Here is a 14,647-nt window from a genome sequence, read left to right as displayed (position 1 = left end):
AGAAAGCTGAACTTCTCTGTTTTTTTAAGTGGTCTTCCCATTGTTTTCATGTCCTAAGTCTTCAATATAGAGTTTAAAATTCTGGCGACATACACATTTTTATATTTTCTTGTGGTTGAAAGATAAAGAACTCCGATTTGGTATTCTGGAATTCAAAACTCTTCCCTAATTCAGGATCCAAAGTTCCTTTATGGGGTCCCTAAAGAATTGGTTGTCAGGGTTTCTGGGTCGTTGACCCAGTATTTTCAGTTCATGTTCACTGTTTATCCTCTGTACGTTCCACTTCCTGTTTTGTGTTACGTTACTCTGTGTGCATTATGTTCTAGTTCTTATTCCATGCATCATTAGTTCAATTGTGTTCAGCTGCTCACTCACCTGTCACCTATCAGTCATTGTTCAGCCAGTGTATTTAAGTCCTCAGTTGTCTCCTGGTCGGCGTCGCGTCATTGATGTTGTCACTGCTGTCTATGACCCATGTTTGCCTTCCAAGTTCAGATCAGTCAGCCGTTCATTCAGTTATTCAGTCAGTCAGCCATCTCCTGTTTTCGTCATTCGTCCCTCACAATAAACACCCTGAATCTTCACCGTGAGTCCTGCGTTTGAGTCCTTTTCTCCACATCCACTCAGCAACCCCTGACATTGGTTTGATAATCAGAGAATTAGTATGAGATTTAATTTATCAATAGCTGATAGAATGTCTTAAAATAACAAAGTTTTACTAACAAGAAATAAAACAAACAAACAAACAAACAAACTCCATAATCAGCGATGTCACCTTAGGTCACATTAGGCCGGGGTAGTGTTTTCGCCTTATGTTCCAGAAGCTACTTAAGAGCTGGAATACAATTTATCTACCTGCATTGTTTAATCATGACTAAGTCTCTCTCTTTCTGCAGCTTTAAAGAGTCTCAAATATGCTGACGTAGTCTAAAAGGTGGTTTAAAACTGGTTCTTGGAGGTGTACTTAAGCGGAAGCATAATTTCCCTGCATTTACTGACATAAACTGGTTGGTTCATTGCTATAGATGTTTTTTTTTTAACTGAGATTATTCCTGCTGTGCTTGTTGGAACTTGACTGGGCTCTTTTCCTTTCCTTGCTCCACCTTTTTTGCTTGTTTTTGCAATTTGTTTTCCACCTGTACCTGTGCAAACTTGCCAAATGTATTTAGGGTTTGCCTTGATTTTCTAATTTTTGAAACTGAGATAATTGTTTTCTGAGTTTGTGGTGGAAAGAAATGACTTTAGATTTTGAGAAATGTAGTTTCTTCAAAAATTATAACTTCACATTCAATAAGAAAAGGTTTCATTCATACTAGAGCAATCACAGGTCACACCCTGTTTACTTTGCCCCAGGATTAGGCCACTCTGACTGGTTCTGAGTGCAGGGGGTGTGGATGTGTCTTACTTAAACCTGTTTGACTTTCTGGAATTTCAGGCGGTGCTGATGGAAACAAAAGTGTTGCTTGATCTGAGTGTTGCCCGTCCAGCTGCTGCTCCCACCCTGCTGGATCCAAGAGCTTTTGTTTTCTAACCTTTTCTTCTTTTCTGTCATTGGTCGTGTTAGTTTCCATTTTCTTTCTTTTTGACCTAATAATACACACAAAGATTAAAGATAAATCTCGTGCACACACTGTTGGGAACATCCACACATACTGACCCCAAATTATGTGCAGCAAATGACCAGGCTACAGCTAAGATGCCATAAACATATATCAAGCAGTGGAAAATAAACATGCAAAAAAAAAAAAAAGTATAGCTTTCATATTTAATCAGTGCTCGGTGTTGGGACTGTAATTAATGGTAAAACAGTCAGCCAGGATAACAGGGCTGGGACTCTTTGTTGGTGTGGGACACAAATAGTGGGTGTCCTGCTTTTTTCAAGCCCTCCAGCCTACAGGACAGGCCGCTCACAGTTCGCCTTCTAAGCAGGACTGATTTTGCATCTGCTGCTATGTTATAGTGACACACACACACACACGCACACGCACACACACACACACACACACACACACACACACACACACACACACACACACACACACACACAACATTAAGTATTGAGTAAATGTGACAGTAACTTTATATAGTATGTGAGTTACACAAAATAGTCATGTAGTAGCAGATGAATACAATTGCAGACACACACCAACTGACATGCACAGTCAGTCTATGTGATGATTTTTATTAGTTTCAGCAAGGAAATACAGATGCACACACACAACAATGATGAATTATAATAAGCGCTGTGTAATTCACAAACCATAGCCAGTGATCACTACAAATATTTAAAGCACATCATGTAGATATCGTTTTTGTTTTTTACTCCAAACTGACGATTGTACACCTCTCACCTGCTGACATTGCTTCTGTTTGCATGTGTACACGTTGTAGTTGAACCCCATCACACAAAACTCAGTATGGTTTTGTGTGTTGAAGATTTTATAGTATCATATATCAACTATATACACAGATCTTTTATGTTTTTTTTCTTGTTTTTGATATATGTATACATATATATACATTTTATTCACGTTTTTTCTTAAACCTAGAACAGCAAAATAATAATAATAAAATATAATCCTAGCTTGTATCTGTGGATTAAGACTGATAATGGGGGTTTTTTTGTTTTGTTTTTTTACGTTTACTACAATTAATATTTTCTTTAAAATGAGCGTCTCCATTTAATTTTTAAGGTCTCAGTGTGAACCTTCAAGGATGTCTGTGAGTGTGTGCACGTCTGTGCGTATAGATCCTCATAGTTTTATTGTCTCTTTTATGACAGACACACACTCACTGCATGTGCATGTTGCTTGATGTTCTGTGTATTGTAATGTAAAACCAATATTAATATAACTGTAGTACTTTTCAAAAAGATGACCACAAATTTTCCTCTTTCATAACATCTGTTATCTAAAATGCCATCATTTCTAATTTCTGAGTGTTTGATGTCAACCTTTTTTGGAACATCCTTGCCATAAAAGCAGAGATGCAGGAGTACTGCTCTGCTTCTCAGAAGCTCTGTGCTTTCAGCTGTACAGTCAGCCATTTTCTGTCAGACTAGAGGAGGCTACACTGCTTATGACAGGCTTTTATAGCCAATTTTGCTAGGGAAACCCCCCCCCCCCTTACATCTAGATATGGAAACAAGATACATGGAGATATGGAAAACAACCACAATAATGACACAAGAGGAGGTTTTTATCCTCCAACCTCTCATATGCCTGACTACCAAGCCATAGAGTGTTTGCAGCAAAATGGCTGCCGAGCATCGGGTCTCAATAGAGGTCAAATAAAAAAGCAAGGACTCTAATTTTGTCTCTATGACATTAGAGTTTCTGCTCTGTTTCTGTTTTTAATTTAATAGTCGTTGTTAATCTTACAGTATCACATGTGATGTGACTGAATTCAGAAAACAAGAAATTGTTTTCAGTAGGCAGATTAAAAAGGATAAAATCAAACAAGGGACTCACAGAACATTTAAAACAACCTTTTAGCTGAATGAGGTGTGAAATTATGGTGTTTCTTTCTCCATCCACACTGAGACAAGCTTCCTGTAGAAAATCAGGTATTACAATTTGACTTGAAGTTTGAAGCCGCAACACTGACGTACATCTGTTCCTTTGTTTCTAATCCTTTAAATCATAAAAATCTCCACAAACAAGTAAGAGCATATAAGATCTTAAAGGAAATAACACTCCTCCCTGTTTGATCTCAGCACATTAAGCACTGAATCTTTGTATTCATGACAGAAAAGTTTCTGCACTCCTGGTGATTGTTAACAGTCCCACAGTCAGGCACCAGTATTAAATTAACTTGCTTGAAAGAGCCAACACAGGGTACAGCTGAAGTAACTCTTACCTCTTTTGTAAAACCAAATAAATATTGTGTGGTTCTTAATCCCATGGTAGTGTGGAAATGGAACGTTGATTACAATTTCTTGCAATGTCCTTTCTAGACCTTTAATCTACCCCCCAAAAAACTTTATAAACTACAAACAGTACTCCCATAGAACTTATTTCATATTTTTCTGTCATACACACTGAAGATATATCAATGTGCAGTTTTCTGGGGACCAGCATCTTGTAGACTGAGCAGGGGATTGAACCATCAACCTTCCAGATAGTGGATGAATAAGTCTGCATGCTAAGTTATAGCCAACCAATGACTAGCTGCATGAAATTACTTTAAAGTTGATATCTACGTTCTTTTTTTGTGTGTATGTGTGTGTGTGTGTGTGTGTGTGTGTGAGTGTGTGTGAGAGAGAGAGAGAGAGAAAACCCCCCCAAAATAAAATAATAAAATATCAACATACTCATCCATTAAAACAGTTATGGATTTAGCTACATGTGTAGAATGCATAAGCCTCGACAGAGAATCACAGTTAGGAAAATATACACAACGAAGAAAAAGTATTAAGCTGTGTTGCATATGGTTTCATAGTTAAGTAAGAAACTGAAAACATTTTTAAAAATTGACAAAGAAAAATACTGAAGTATGTACCATAGCAGGTAAAAAAAGATGCTATTGTATAAAAAAAGATTTACAAATTTTCCTCAACATGGCTTTGAATGGTGTAACTCAAATCATCATGTCAGCCTTCAGTTAATCCATAAAGGAGACATGATGAAACTCGGTATTCCGAAGTAGGTAAGTAAGCATAGGACTGAAGTTTTAGATTAAAACAGCATGAAATTTGCACAGTGAAGTGTAAAAATCCTAAATCACAGCAGTATAAAATGATCTAAACAGGTTATTCATGAACGCAAATGACTAATGATGCTGAAACAGTACAGGAGGCCCTACAGTGACCATGTCCTATCAAGATGATTAGGACACAAGAGGGTTTGCTTTTCCTAAGTTTGGATAGCTGCTGTTGTTTTGTTTATTTTTTTCTGACTTATACCCAAGCCAGCAATTAATGAGAGTTAGAGACACTTAACTACATTAGAGACAAAATATAAAGTTGTTTAAAAATCCTGTATTCGTTATTACGTTCAACAGTTTTCCTACAATCAGATGAGCTTAAAGTTATGTCAAACAGTCAGTATGTTGTGAATTCACATATAAAATAGCAAAATGCCCCTTTTAGTAAAGGTAGTGTGAGTATTTGTGACTTTTCATAGCATCTAAAATATATATTAAAAAGAGGAAATTATGAAAATTATGAAAATATTATTGCCTAAAAATGGGATTCATCAGCTCTATGGAGCTGTGAGACAGATGAAAAACCTTTTGACTCAACAAACTAAAGTATGTCATGACAATGTGATGTACGTGCAGTAGCAAAACATTTGATCAGCACTGAATGTTGAGCAAAGGTTGATCTGTCATTAACAGCACAGAACACATCTGTCCATATCTGCACAATAACAGGTCCAACATTCAAAACCTTTGCTGTTCAAAACCAAAAACATTTGCTCAAAGTTTTGGTGCCACCTCTAAAAACAAGAACCAGGATAAAGAGAGAGCAAAGAGCAGCTGCAGACCAAGGACATTCATTTTTATTCAATCTGAAATCATGTGATAGTGATAGATGGAAAGCTGAGGCCCTCCCTGTAAGCAGAATACATGTAAAAATGCATGTTGTCTTTGTCTGCTTACATTTTACTCCAGCTACAGCTAAACATAATCGCATTTGTTTTATTTTATGTATAAATTAGATCTTAAACTACTGGAGGTTGCACACGTGATGATGCGTGCATTGTTTTAATTGTACTCGTGTGTGATGAGTGTCCAAAAAGAGAAGAGCTCTGTTTACAAGTTTGCTAAGTGACTTAATGTTACCTATAGATAAAAGCAAAGAAAACAATTTCCAAGAAAGCAAACAAAACCATTGAGACGCATTCAGGTACAGAAGGATCCATTAAAACTCTTTAGCTTACAAATTTAGCTCCAGCCTTATTAGAAAAGAAAATAACAGGACTGCTGAAGCAGCTGAAGAGTTCCCCACAATTACACTTTTCACATAAGGGAAAAGGATGTGGAAGTGAAGGAAAATTGGAGCTTCTGAGAACAGAATTATCTCTAAGATTCTTTGTATTCATTTCTATTTAATAAATTAACTGAATTTTTTCTCCGTTTTTATCTAAACATTATCATATGTGAGATGAACCTTTAAGCAGGTTTGCTTTCAAAGTTTGTTTAAACCTTTTTCTTCTTTACCTGCTTGCATCGTACTCTTTTCCAAACTGTAACTTTAAAGTTAAAAAGATACCATAAACAATCAACAGTAAACAAGCTGTAAGTCTGGACTGCTGGATTAAATGCAATACTGTTTAGTGCTGTGGAAAAACTAGTGTAGTGAATATGCTGGGAAAAGACAGTGGATTTAATCTGTTCATTTTCCACATTCCAGTTTTGCCTAAATGTAATTAGATTTCTTTTATTTATACATTTGAGTGCCCAACAGCTGAGGAGCTTTGTTTACAAGTTCATTGAATGTCATCTGTTGGGAAAAGCAAAGACAAAAATCTGCACATAACCATTCAGAAGTCTCTAAGTACACAAGACTCCATTAAAACTCTTTAGTTTGCAAATTTAGCGTCAGTCTCTTGAAAAATGAAAATAATAAGACAAGATGAACACTTGAAGACAGTCACACAATTAGAATTTATGCAAAGGTGAAGTACACATGCAAGTGAAGAAAAATTACTTTGAAGATTGTTTGTATTTATGTTTACTCCTTTGTTTTAATAAGTTATGTTAAAATCTAAAATAATAAAGCACAGGCTTTGCAATTTGTCAGTTTGGTTACACGCTGCAAATTTAAATTATAATGTTGAATTACTGATGCACACCACTAAGTAAGACACATATGAGTTTAGCACTGCTCTGATCCTGTGGAAAGACTGTAGTGGAGTGGCATACTGGGAAAAGACAGTGGATTTGATGTGATGGTTTTCCAAAAGTGATCTCTAAATAATTTGAATCTAATTTGTTTTGTTTTATTGCATTTTTTTAAAATCTAGAATTAATTAAAGTAGTAAACGAGAGGACTATTTCAATTCTATGCTTTTTTCTTAAATAAGTATCCTGACAATGTCATGTACACTATATGGTCAAAGTATTTAGCCGCATGTCTTAATCTTTTAATTCAGTTGTTTCCAGTATAATTTATCACATTCTTTGTGACTAGATTTGTTGAAACACAGTCAAAGCTTAGTTTCTGTTTTTTTTTTACTCTTTTTTTCATGTGTGTCATAAATTGAGCTGACAGTTGTATTATACTGCTTTTAACATGCTTTTTTAGTAGTGGTTTTCTTTAATTGTAATCAGTGTATCTGTGTAACACAGCTTTTAGTCAAGGAAACACAAACCCTGAATCCTTCTTATTTTAGTCTCCTGTCCAGTTTCCCCCCCTGTTTATGCACTGTTTAGTATCACAACTTAGAGCACATCTTTCTGGATCATTTAGTTCAAAGTATGGAGGGGGTATGGCTGGAAGAATCTAACCAGGTTAGTCATAAAATTAAACCTGCACATTAGTATCCTAAAACCTTGTGGGGAGGCTCTTGGGTGATCTGTGATGATCAGCTGATCCTGTTTATTTTTCTAGAGCTACACTGTACTTGAATTTTCATGTCAGGGAGACAGTACAAAAAAGACTAAATGCATCAAAACATCATCATCAAAACAGGGAAAAACTGCATTTACACAAGAAAAATAAATGAGCTAAAAGAATGTATATACGTCATCATTCATGCACCCTGTTTATCACTGCTGCTGTGTTCAGACTACAACCAATAACTACACTGAATGACTACATGAAACTAAAACCAATGGTTCTAAACACAAAAAAGGTTGGTTACTCAGTTTTATTTTTTTGGTTTTCTCTCTCCTGTCCAAGTTCTACATTAAACTGAATTAAGGAAAAGTAGAAGCTAAATTAGACAGAAAAATAAATATATGTCTTAGTTTGACAGACAGAATATTTAAGTTATTTGAAAAATCTTTTTTCTTTTTGACACTCAAAAAAGTTCATAACTCACCATAATCAGGTGGGCTTGAGGCAACCAGTGTCAAACCCTCAGTACATAAGAACTCACATTTATGCCCTGAGTAAATTACCTTGTTTACGAAGTAAAGTAGTGCTAAAAACATCCAAAGGAAGGAAACGTATGAAAAACAAGAAAAGAAAAGAAAAACAACAAGAACAAGAACAAACAGAGAGCAGCTGCAGGGCAGGGACATTTCCACATATGACGTTTGAGATTTTATGAGTGATAAATGGAAAATGGAAAGGCAGCATTTCGTGTGTGTGCGTTTGTGCGTGTGTGTGTGTGGCTGGAGGATCATTTTAAACCACACGTAGCCAAAGTAAATACACTTTTTAAAACGTACCCTTGTATTCTTTGAATCAGGTCAGCCTGAGAAGATTCTTTTTAAGAATCAGTTTTTGTATTTTACATTTTTTGTACTCTTTTGTTTAAATAAATTCATTGTGCAAGTATCTTCAAATTCTCTTGTTCCTGTATCATCATTATAATGTGTAAATTAGCTTTTGTGTCCCAGCAACTCAGTGTTCATACCTGTGAGAAGGTCTACAGGTATAAAGCTTTGGTAACTACACATCTGGTGACCCTAAAATTACTCTTTCTATATTATTTACATTACGACAAGCCACATGAGTGGACGTTTAGTGTAAATGGACATCTGCTCTGTCCTGTGGAGAGAGCATAGTGGAGCAAACGTGCTTGGGAAGACTGGGAATTTGATCAATTAAGTTTCTAAAATTTACTTCCAATTAAAGGCAATCATAGTTGTTCCAGTTTATCTATAAATGTTATATTTTATTTTATATTTTATTTTTTGACTTTCGACAAATTAAAGAGTTTCCTGATAGTGTGATGAGAAGAAGTTTGTTTACAAGTTCACTGAACAATTGAATGTTACCTGTCAATAAAAGCAAAGAAATCTTTTTCCAAGTAAGCAGACAAAACCACTCAGAAGTCTCTAAGCACACAAGAGTCCATTAAAACTCGTTAGTTTACAAGCTTAGCTCTGACCTCTTGAAATGAAAATAACAGGAAAAGCGGAGCAGGTGAACATAATTGTACTTTCCACCAAAGTGACGAAGATATAGAAGTGAAGGAAAATTGCCTTTTCTAAGTAAAATTATTTGTAAGATTATTTGTACTCAACTGTATGCATTTGTACTCGTTTATTTAAAAAAATACATTGTCCAGCATATACATTTTCTCTTGTTTTGATCTGTGACATGAACTTTTTATTAGAATCTCAAAACATTTTTAGGCTTTGCAAGTATAACTTTGTCCCATTGTCGTTTTCCTTCTTGTCTGCTTTCATCTTAATCCTGTCCGAGCTTCAAATTTAAAGTATAAATTTAAATTTCTAACACATCCCATAAACAATATAGCAGCCAGTGTGGACTGTTGGATTAGGGTCAGCACTGTTGTTAACCAACTAAAAGAAATTATATGTTTTACTAATAGATTTTTATCTTAAACTAGAGGAAATAGTAAACATGGCCACCAAGATGTTTGCGCTATTTTAAATGCACCATTTTGACTTTTTATCAATTAAAGTGTCCTGACAATGTGACGAATACCCAAGAAGCACATTTTGGACACTTTGTACAGTTTAACACAATATACACTCGTGAGTAAAATCAAAGGAAATATGTGCCCACAACATCCACAAGTAGCTTCCTCTTAAAAGAACAATAAGAAAAACAAACAAAAAACAGGCAGCTCCAGATCAGAGGCATCCGCACATAGTATGTGGACACCGTTTAAGATTGTACAGGCTTGTGACAGAGAGAAAGAAAAAAGTTATTTAGTTTTGTCTGAGTCATCTCAGGCTGAGAAAAGATCATCTGTATACTTACAGAATCATTTCTGCATTTTCTTTCATAGTGTAGAAGTACGTGCAGTGCTTTTTATGTTCTTGTCTCATTGCTATGATCTGTAAGCTGAACTTTTGTAGGAACCTGTAAAGATTTTAATGAGCTTTTTGGTGACACTGTTGATTTCTTCTTTGCTTGTGTGCACCTTAGACCCATCCAAGAATCAAATTCCAAATATATGTTAAAATGCTATTGCAGACCATCAACAGTATAGGTATGAGAGCAAACTGTGAAAAAAAAAATAGATTTGATCCATTAACTTCCTTACAACTTAGACTAAATAAAATTATACTGATTTTAGTTATGCATTTTAGCTAAAATGACTAAAAGGAGTAATGATGATCTTGGAGATCAAATTCCCAGCCCTTTTTCCTGAAGTAAGACCTTAAATCTTCCTGATATTGTCTGACTCACATCCTAATGGCAAATTAAGACAGCAGATTAAGAATACTGTACATGTCTGGACAATTCAAGTCACACTGCTCGTACTATGATCCTCATATGTTATAAAGATCCGATAAGTTGAAAAGAGTTGGGGTTTTTTAAAATATATTTTAATTTATATTACTTACACCATTATTTCCTATGCTGACTCACTGCTTGTTTGCTCTAGGCTTAGTGAAACTGTGATGCAGTTTGTCAGCTCAAGCTTTTTTTTAATGATTTTCAATCAAAATTATGTTGTTTTTATACACAAATAAATGTCTATTAGTGAGGTAATTGTAACATTCTGTGCAAAAAATCATTTAATCAAAAAAGCTTGGTGTAAAATGTGACAATATTTTTGTATTTCTTTCTCTTTCAAGCTGTAATGAGTGTATGCATACCTGGCTTTGAGAAGAACTACATCGTGTAGATTTAAGTTTTACTCTTCCCTGTGGACAACACAACCATGTTTTAATGTTTACTGCTGGTTTTGAACCGAGAATCCTTGTTGACCTCTGTGGTTATAAAACTCTTTCAAAGGTGACTGCATAAACTTCAAATAGCATGCTGTTTCAGAGCAAAAAAGGAAAAAAAAACAGTTTGTTTTTCAGATTTTCCTGTAAAAAGGGCTGTCTTTAATGGGCAAATCTGTAAAGTGTACGCAGGAAGCTGGAGTTAGGTTCACATATAATTTGCTGCTATAACTACTCTTATTTGGTCTCCTGTTGACCACTTTTCTGTCTACCGTTTAGATACACGCAGTAATTGAATAATACAATTTTCCCCTCAGTGGGTGAGTCTAAATTTAGTGAGAACCTTCATGAACTGCTTATCTAAACCTTCATTTCTGTTACTAGTTACTACTTGTGTTTACTAAATAAATTTATTAACAAAATTTATAAACTGATTTATGTGTGTGTTTTTGTGTGTGTGTGTGCCTGTATATGTATTTGCCACTATGCAATCGGTCATTCTCAAAGTTTATTAAAAATGTAAGTAATTTCAATAAAACTATTGTAAAACTGATTTAGGAAGATTAAGACTCCTAGATATAATTGAGAAAAATATATTTTTGGTTTTAACTGCGACTTTACACAAGTGACCTTGAAGATGTTAAATTTCATAGTCAGTCTAGGTGTATGTCTCGATATTCACCCCACAGTATGTGCACAGTTACCCTTTTCTCTAAATCCTCTAAATTCCTTCAGTCTAACGGTGAGTCTTCTTCTAGATTGCAATTACAGTCTTCTACATAAAACACAAACCAATCTGTATTAACTCTAAATGTTTAGAATAAAGAAAACATTTAAATATACTGAAATCATCGTATTGCAGTAAGGTCTTGTGTTATTATCTGAGTGAAAAGTGATCAAGGTAGGTCAAGTCCTCCTTAAAACAATACTTTTCTCAAAATTATTTTTCCCATATATTTACTTTGTTGCTTCTACATTAACCTGTACCTCTCATATGTTAACACGTTCCTCAAGAGGCTCAAGACAGGAACATTTTGAGAGTTAGCGATCAGTGAGCCTCGTGGTGCCTCATTCTTTAGCTCCATAGGATTTCAATGCACATAATTTTTAGGCTTTGATTGAACTTTAGTCGAGGCCTCATTTAAAGTTAGACTGTGAATTATTTCAAATTGAATGTTTCAGAGAATAATATTTTTATGTCGTTCAGACATATTATTTATAAAAATTTTACAAGAATTGATCCTAAATTTGTTTGGCTAAGGCCTGTGGCCTTTGTTTCCTGATATGACACTAATGGCTTTTAAAATCTTTCACATTGTTCCAGCTGAACTTATACCTCCAGAACAAATAATGCTGGTTACATCTGTGCGGTGGCAGGTAAGTGAATTTCCAATAAATCTTGAATGTATATTAACTGTCTCTGTTGCCTGCTCTTGGGCCTACTACTGAAAAAATTATGTGTCCCACAAAGCAACATTTACAGTAATGGAGGACATAACCTGCTACAAGAGCAGAAATTATCCTGCCCAAACAAAACTTAAAATCAAAGATTAAGATTTGCTGCTAATAAATTCACCTTAAAGTTCTATATTTTCTTCTAGGTTTACCTTGACTAATTATACATTTTGATACGTGGTGCACACGTGGTAAAACCCATGAAAAGGCAAAGTTCAAAATGTCTTAAATGTTAAAAAATTGCAGCAATTTCTAGTTCTGTTTTTTTTTCTCTTCCCAAATATTTTTTAGAACCATTATAACTATAAGAAAAAGTCATATGTTGTTTTTATGCATTAGTCCTTTAAGTTTTGAGATAAAATGTACCCAGAAGAAAACTCAGTCAGGAGCCTCTAATTTTTGTTGCAAGTGTCAGTGAGGGAGTTTTAATGAAATATTCTGTGTGTTGCTGTAGCTACTGATAGTGTTTTTTGAGGCAAATATAATTTTGTAGTCTCTGAAGGAAAAGGCCTCATGTGGACTCAGTATATAAGTAAACTCACATTCAAAATGTTAAATACATCAGACAACACATGAATTACAATACAATGGATCTGAAACAGTTGATGAAAGGACTGTAGTTTCTGGATGAGTTGTTATTAATAGAAAGATTAAACAATAAAACAGCAGCTACATATTTTGTCATGTTTGTCTGCATCTGTGCTTTCTTGTTTGTAAGAAGAGAAGTTATAGTTATGAGAAAATACAAGCATACATTTTAAAAAGCGTATTTATTTGGCTACATGTGGTTTAAAATGATCCACCCCCACCTTCAGCCACATACACACACACACATACACACACACACACACACACACTGCTTAATCTTTTTTCTTATCCTTACCTCAAACACTTTTATTTAACTTTTAATTTCATAAAAATTAAATCTTTGAATTTTTCAAAGCCGTAAGCTATAAGGGATCACTACTTTCACAAAATGGTTTAACATCTGCATTATTGTAAAACTCTCTGATTAGTGTTTCTCTTCACACTCACATGCTGCTTCTTTAAGTTGCATCAGACCTAAATTGCTTTTTCCACAAATTCCAAAATAATGTTATTTGGTAGTTAGAACACGGTTAAATTTTTATTTCTTTATTTTTTATATGATAATCACTAAAAAAATAATTTAAATAATAATTTCATCGCCCCATGTTACAAAACCAAATAAATACTGACTGAAATAATATGACAGTGTGATTTAATTAAAATAAGATATTTAATTATTTATGATTAAAAGCAAATGATAATATTTAGTTTTTTTTAAACATGGTTATTTGTGCATACCTGTGTTCATGAATGAATGATAATGTTAAAAGTCCGCTTGTTCACTGTTACTGTTTTAGACTACGTTACATGTTGGGAAAAAATAAACAAGATAGTACTTCAGCAGATTTATTAATAAATATGTGTGTGTGTGTGTGTGTGTGTGTGTGTGTGTGTGTGTGTGTGTGTGTGTGTGTGTGTGTGTGCGTGCAGTGAGAGGGATGATGACGAGAGATCAAGTGGAAGAGAGAGTGTGAGAGTGAGTCAGTAACTGTACAAAAGCATCAGTATACGAGTGAGAATTTACTTGTGAAATTGTGTATTCCTGACATATGCAAACACTTGCGAGAGAGTAGTGTGTGTGTGTGTGTGTGTGTGTGTGTGTGTGTGTGTGTGTGTGTGTGTGTGTGTGTGTGTGTGTGTGTGTTTACCGTCATCCATTAACTGTGAAGACAAAGTGAGGAACAGTTTGTTATCACGTCTGATTCAACTTGTTCGTGAACATCTCCTGTTTTGGAAAAAAGAAAAAAGAGAAAAGAAATATTTATTTAAATAAAGTTGAGGTATGAGACTAAGCTATAGTTTGACTTTATAGTTTGAACTGACTAAATTAAAAAGTAAAGTGAAGTTACTCTATTAAAAGTTGTTTTGTCTCATCGACAGTTCAGTCCTCAAAGTAACAGCTGCAAAACAGGAAAACCATTAATAGCTCCTGTCTGTACATATGCATGTGTGCATGTGCATGTGCATGTATGCCCATTGATGGGACAGCATCAGTGAAATATTTCAAGGAATAATTTAACCCGCTGACGTAAGTGTTTGCATGGGTTAGAGGAAGAAAGGCTCGGATGTGAAATTTTGTCTATTTATATTTGTGCATTTGCGTGCGTCTGTGTGAGAATTAAATGGATTGTATGCTGTGATGCTTTATTCATCTCTGTCTATGAAGCCACAGAGACACCCTCAGAGTGCTGTTGACGTCCGGACATGCACTGGTGTGTGTGTGTGTGTGTGTGTGTGTGTGTGTGTGTGTGTGTGTGTGTGTGTGTGTGTGTGTTTTTGTCTGAGTGCATGTGTTCCTCCCTCCTTCCTACTTTGCTGAATCACTTTTCATGACCACCTA

The 14,647-nt window shown here is 34.9% G+C and overlaps 1 long non-coding RNA gene across 3 annotated transcripts in view; it reads right to left on the bottom strand.

The window, feature by feature from the left end:
- LOC113026395 (uncharacterized) overlaps positions 1-14,647 on the bottom strand; it is a 59,506-nt gene that overhangs the window by 5,471 nt on the left and 39,388 nt on the right. The window contains exons 6-8 of one of the 3 annotated variants that reach the window (XR_003272911.1): positions 13,956-14,032; positions 776-1,587; positions 376-633 (exon numbers count right to left, since the gene is read on the bottom strand). This is a non-coding gene — a long non-coding RNA (uncharacterized LOC113026395). The remainder of the gene's footprint in view (positions 1-375; positions 634-775; positions 1,588-13,955; positions 14,033-14,647) is intronic. The other 2 variants (XR_003272913.1, XR_003272912.1) reach the window with 2 other exon arrangements.

The sequence above is a fragment of the Astatotilapia calliptera genome, chromosome 7 (assembly GCF_900246225.1).
Source record: "Astatotilapia calliptera chromosome 7, fAstCal1.2, whole genome shotgun sequence".
Taxonomy (NCBI): Eukaryota; Metazoa; Chordata; class Actinopteri; order Cichliformes; family Cichlidae; genus Astatotilapia; species Astatotilapia calliptera.
The sequence above is the reverse complement of the archived record's forward strand: the minus strand, read 5'-3'. Positions and strand labels throughout refer to the sequence as shown.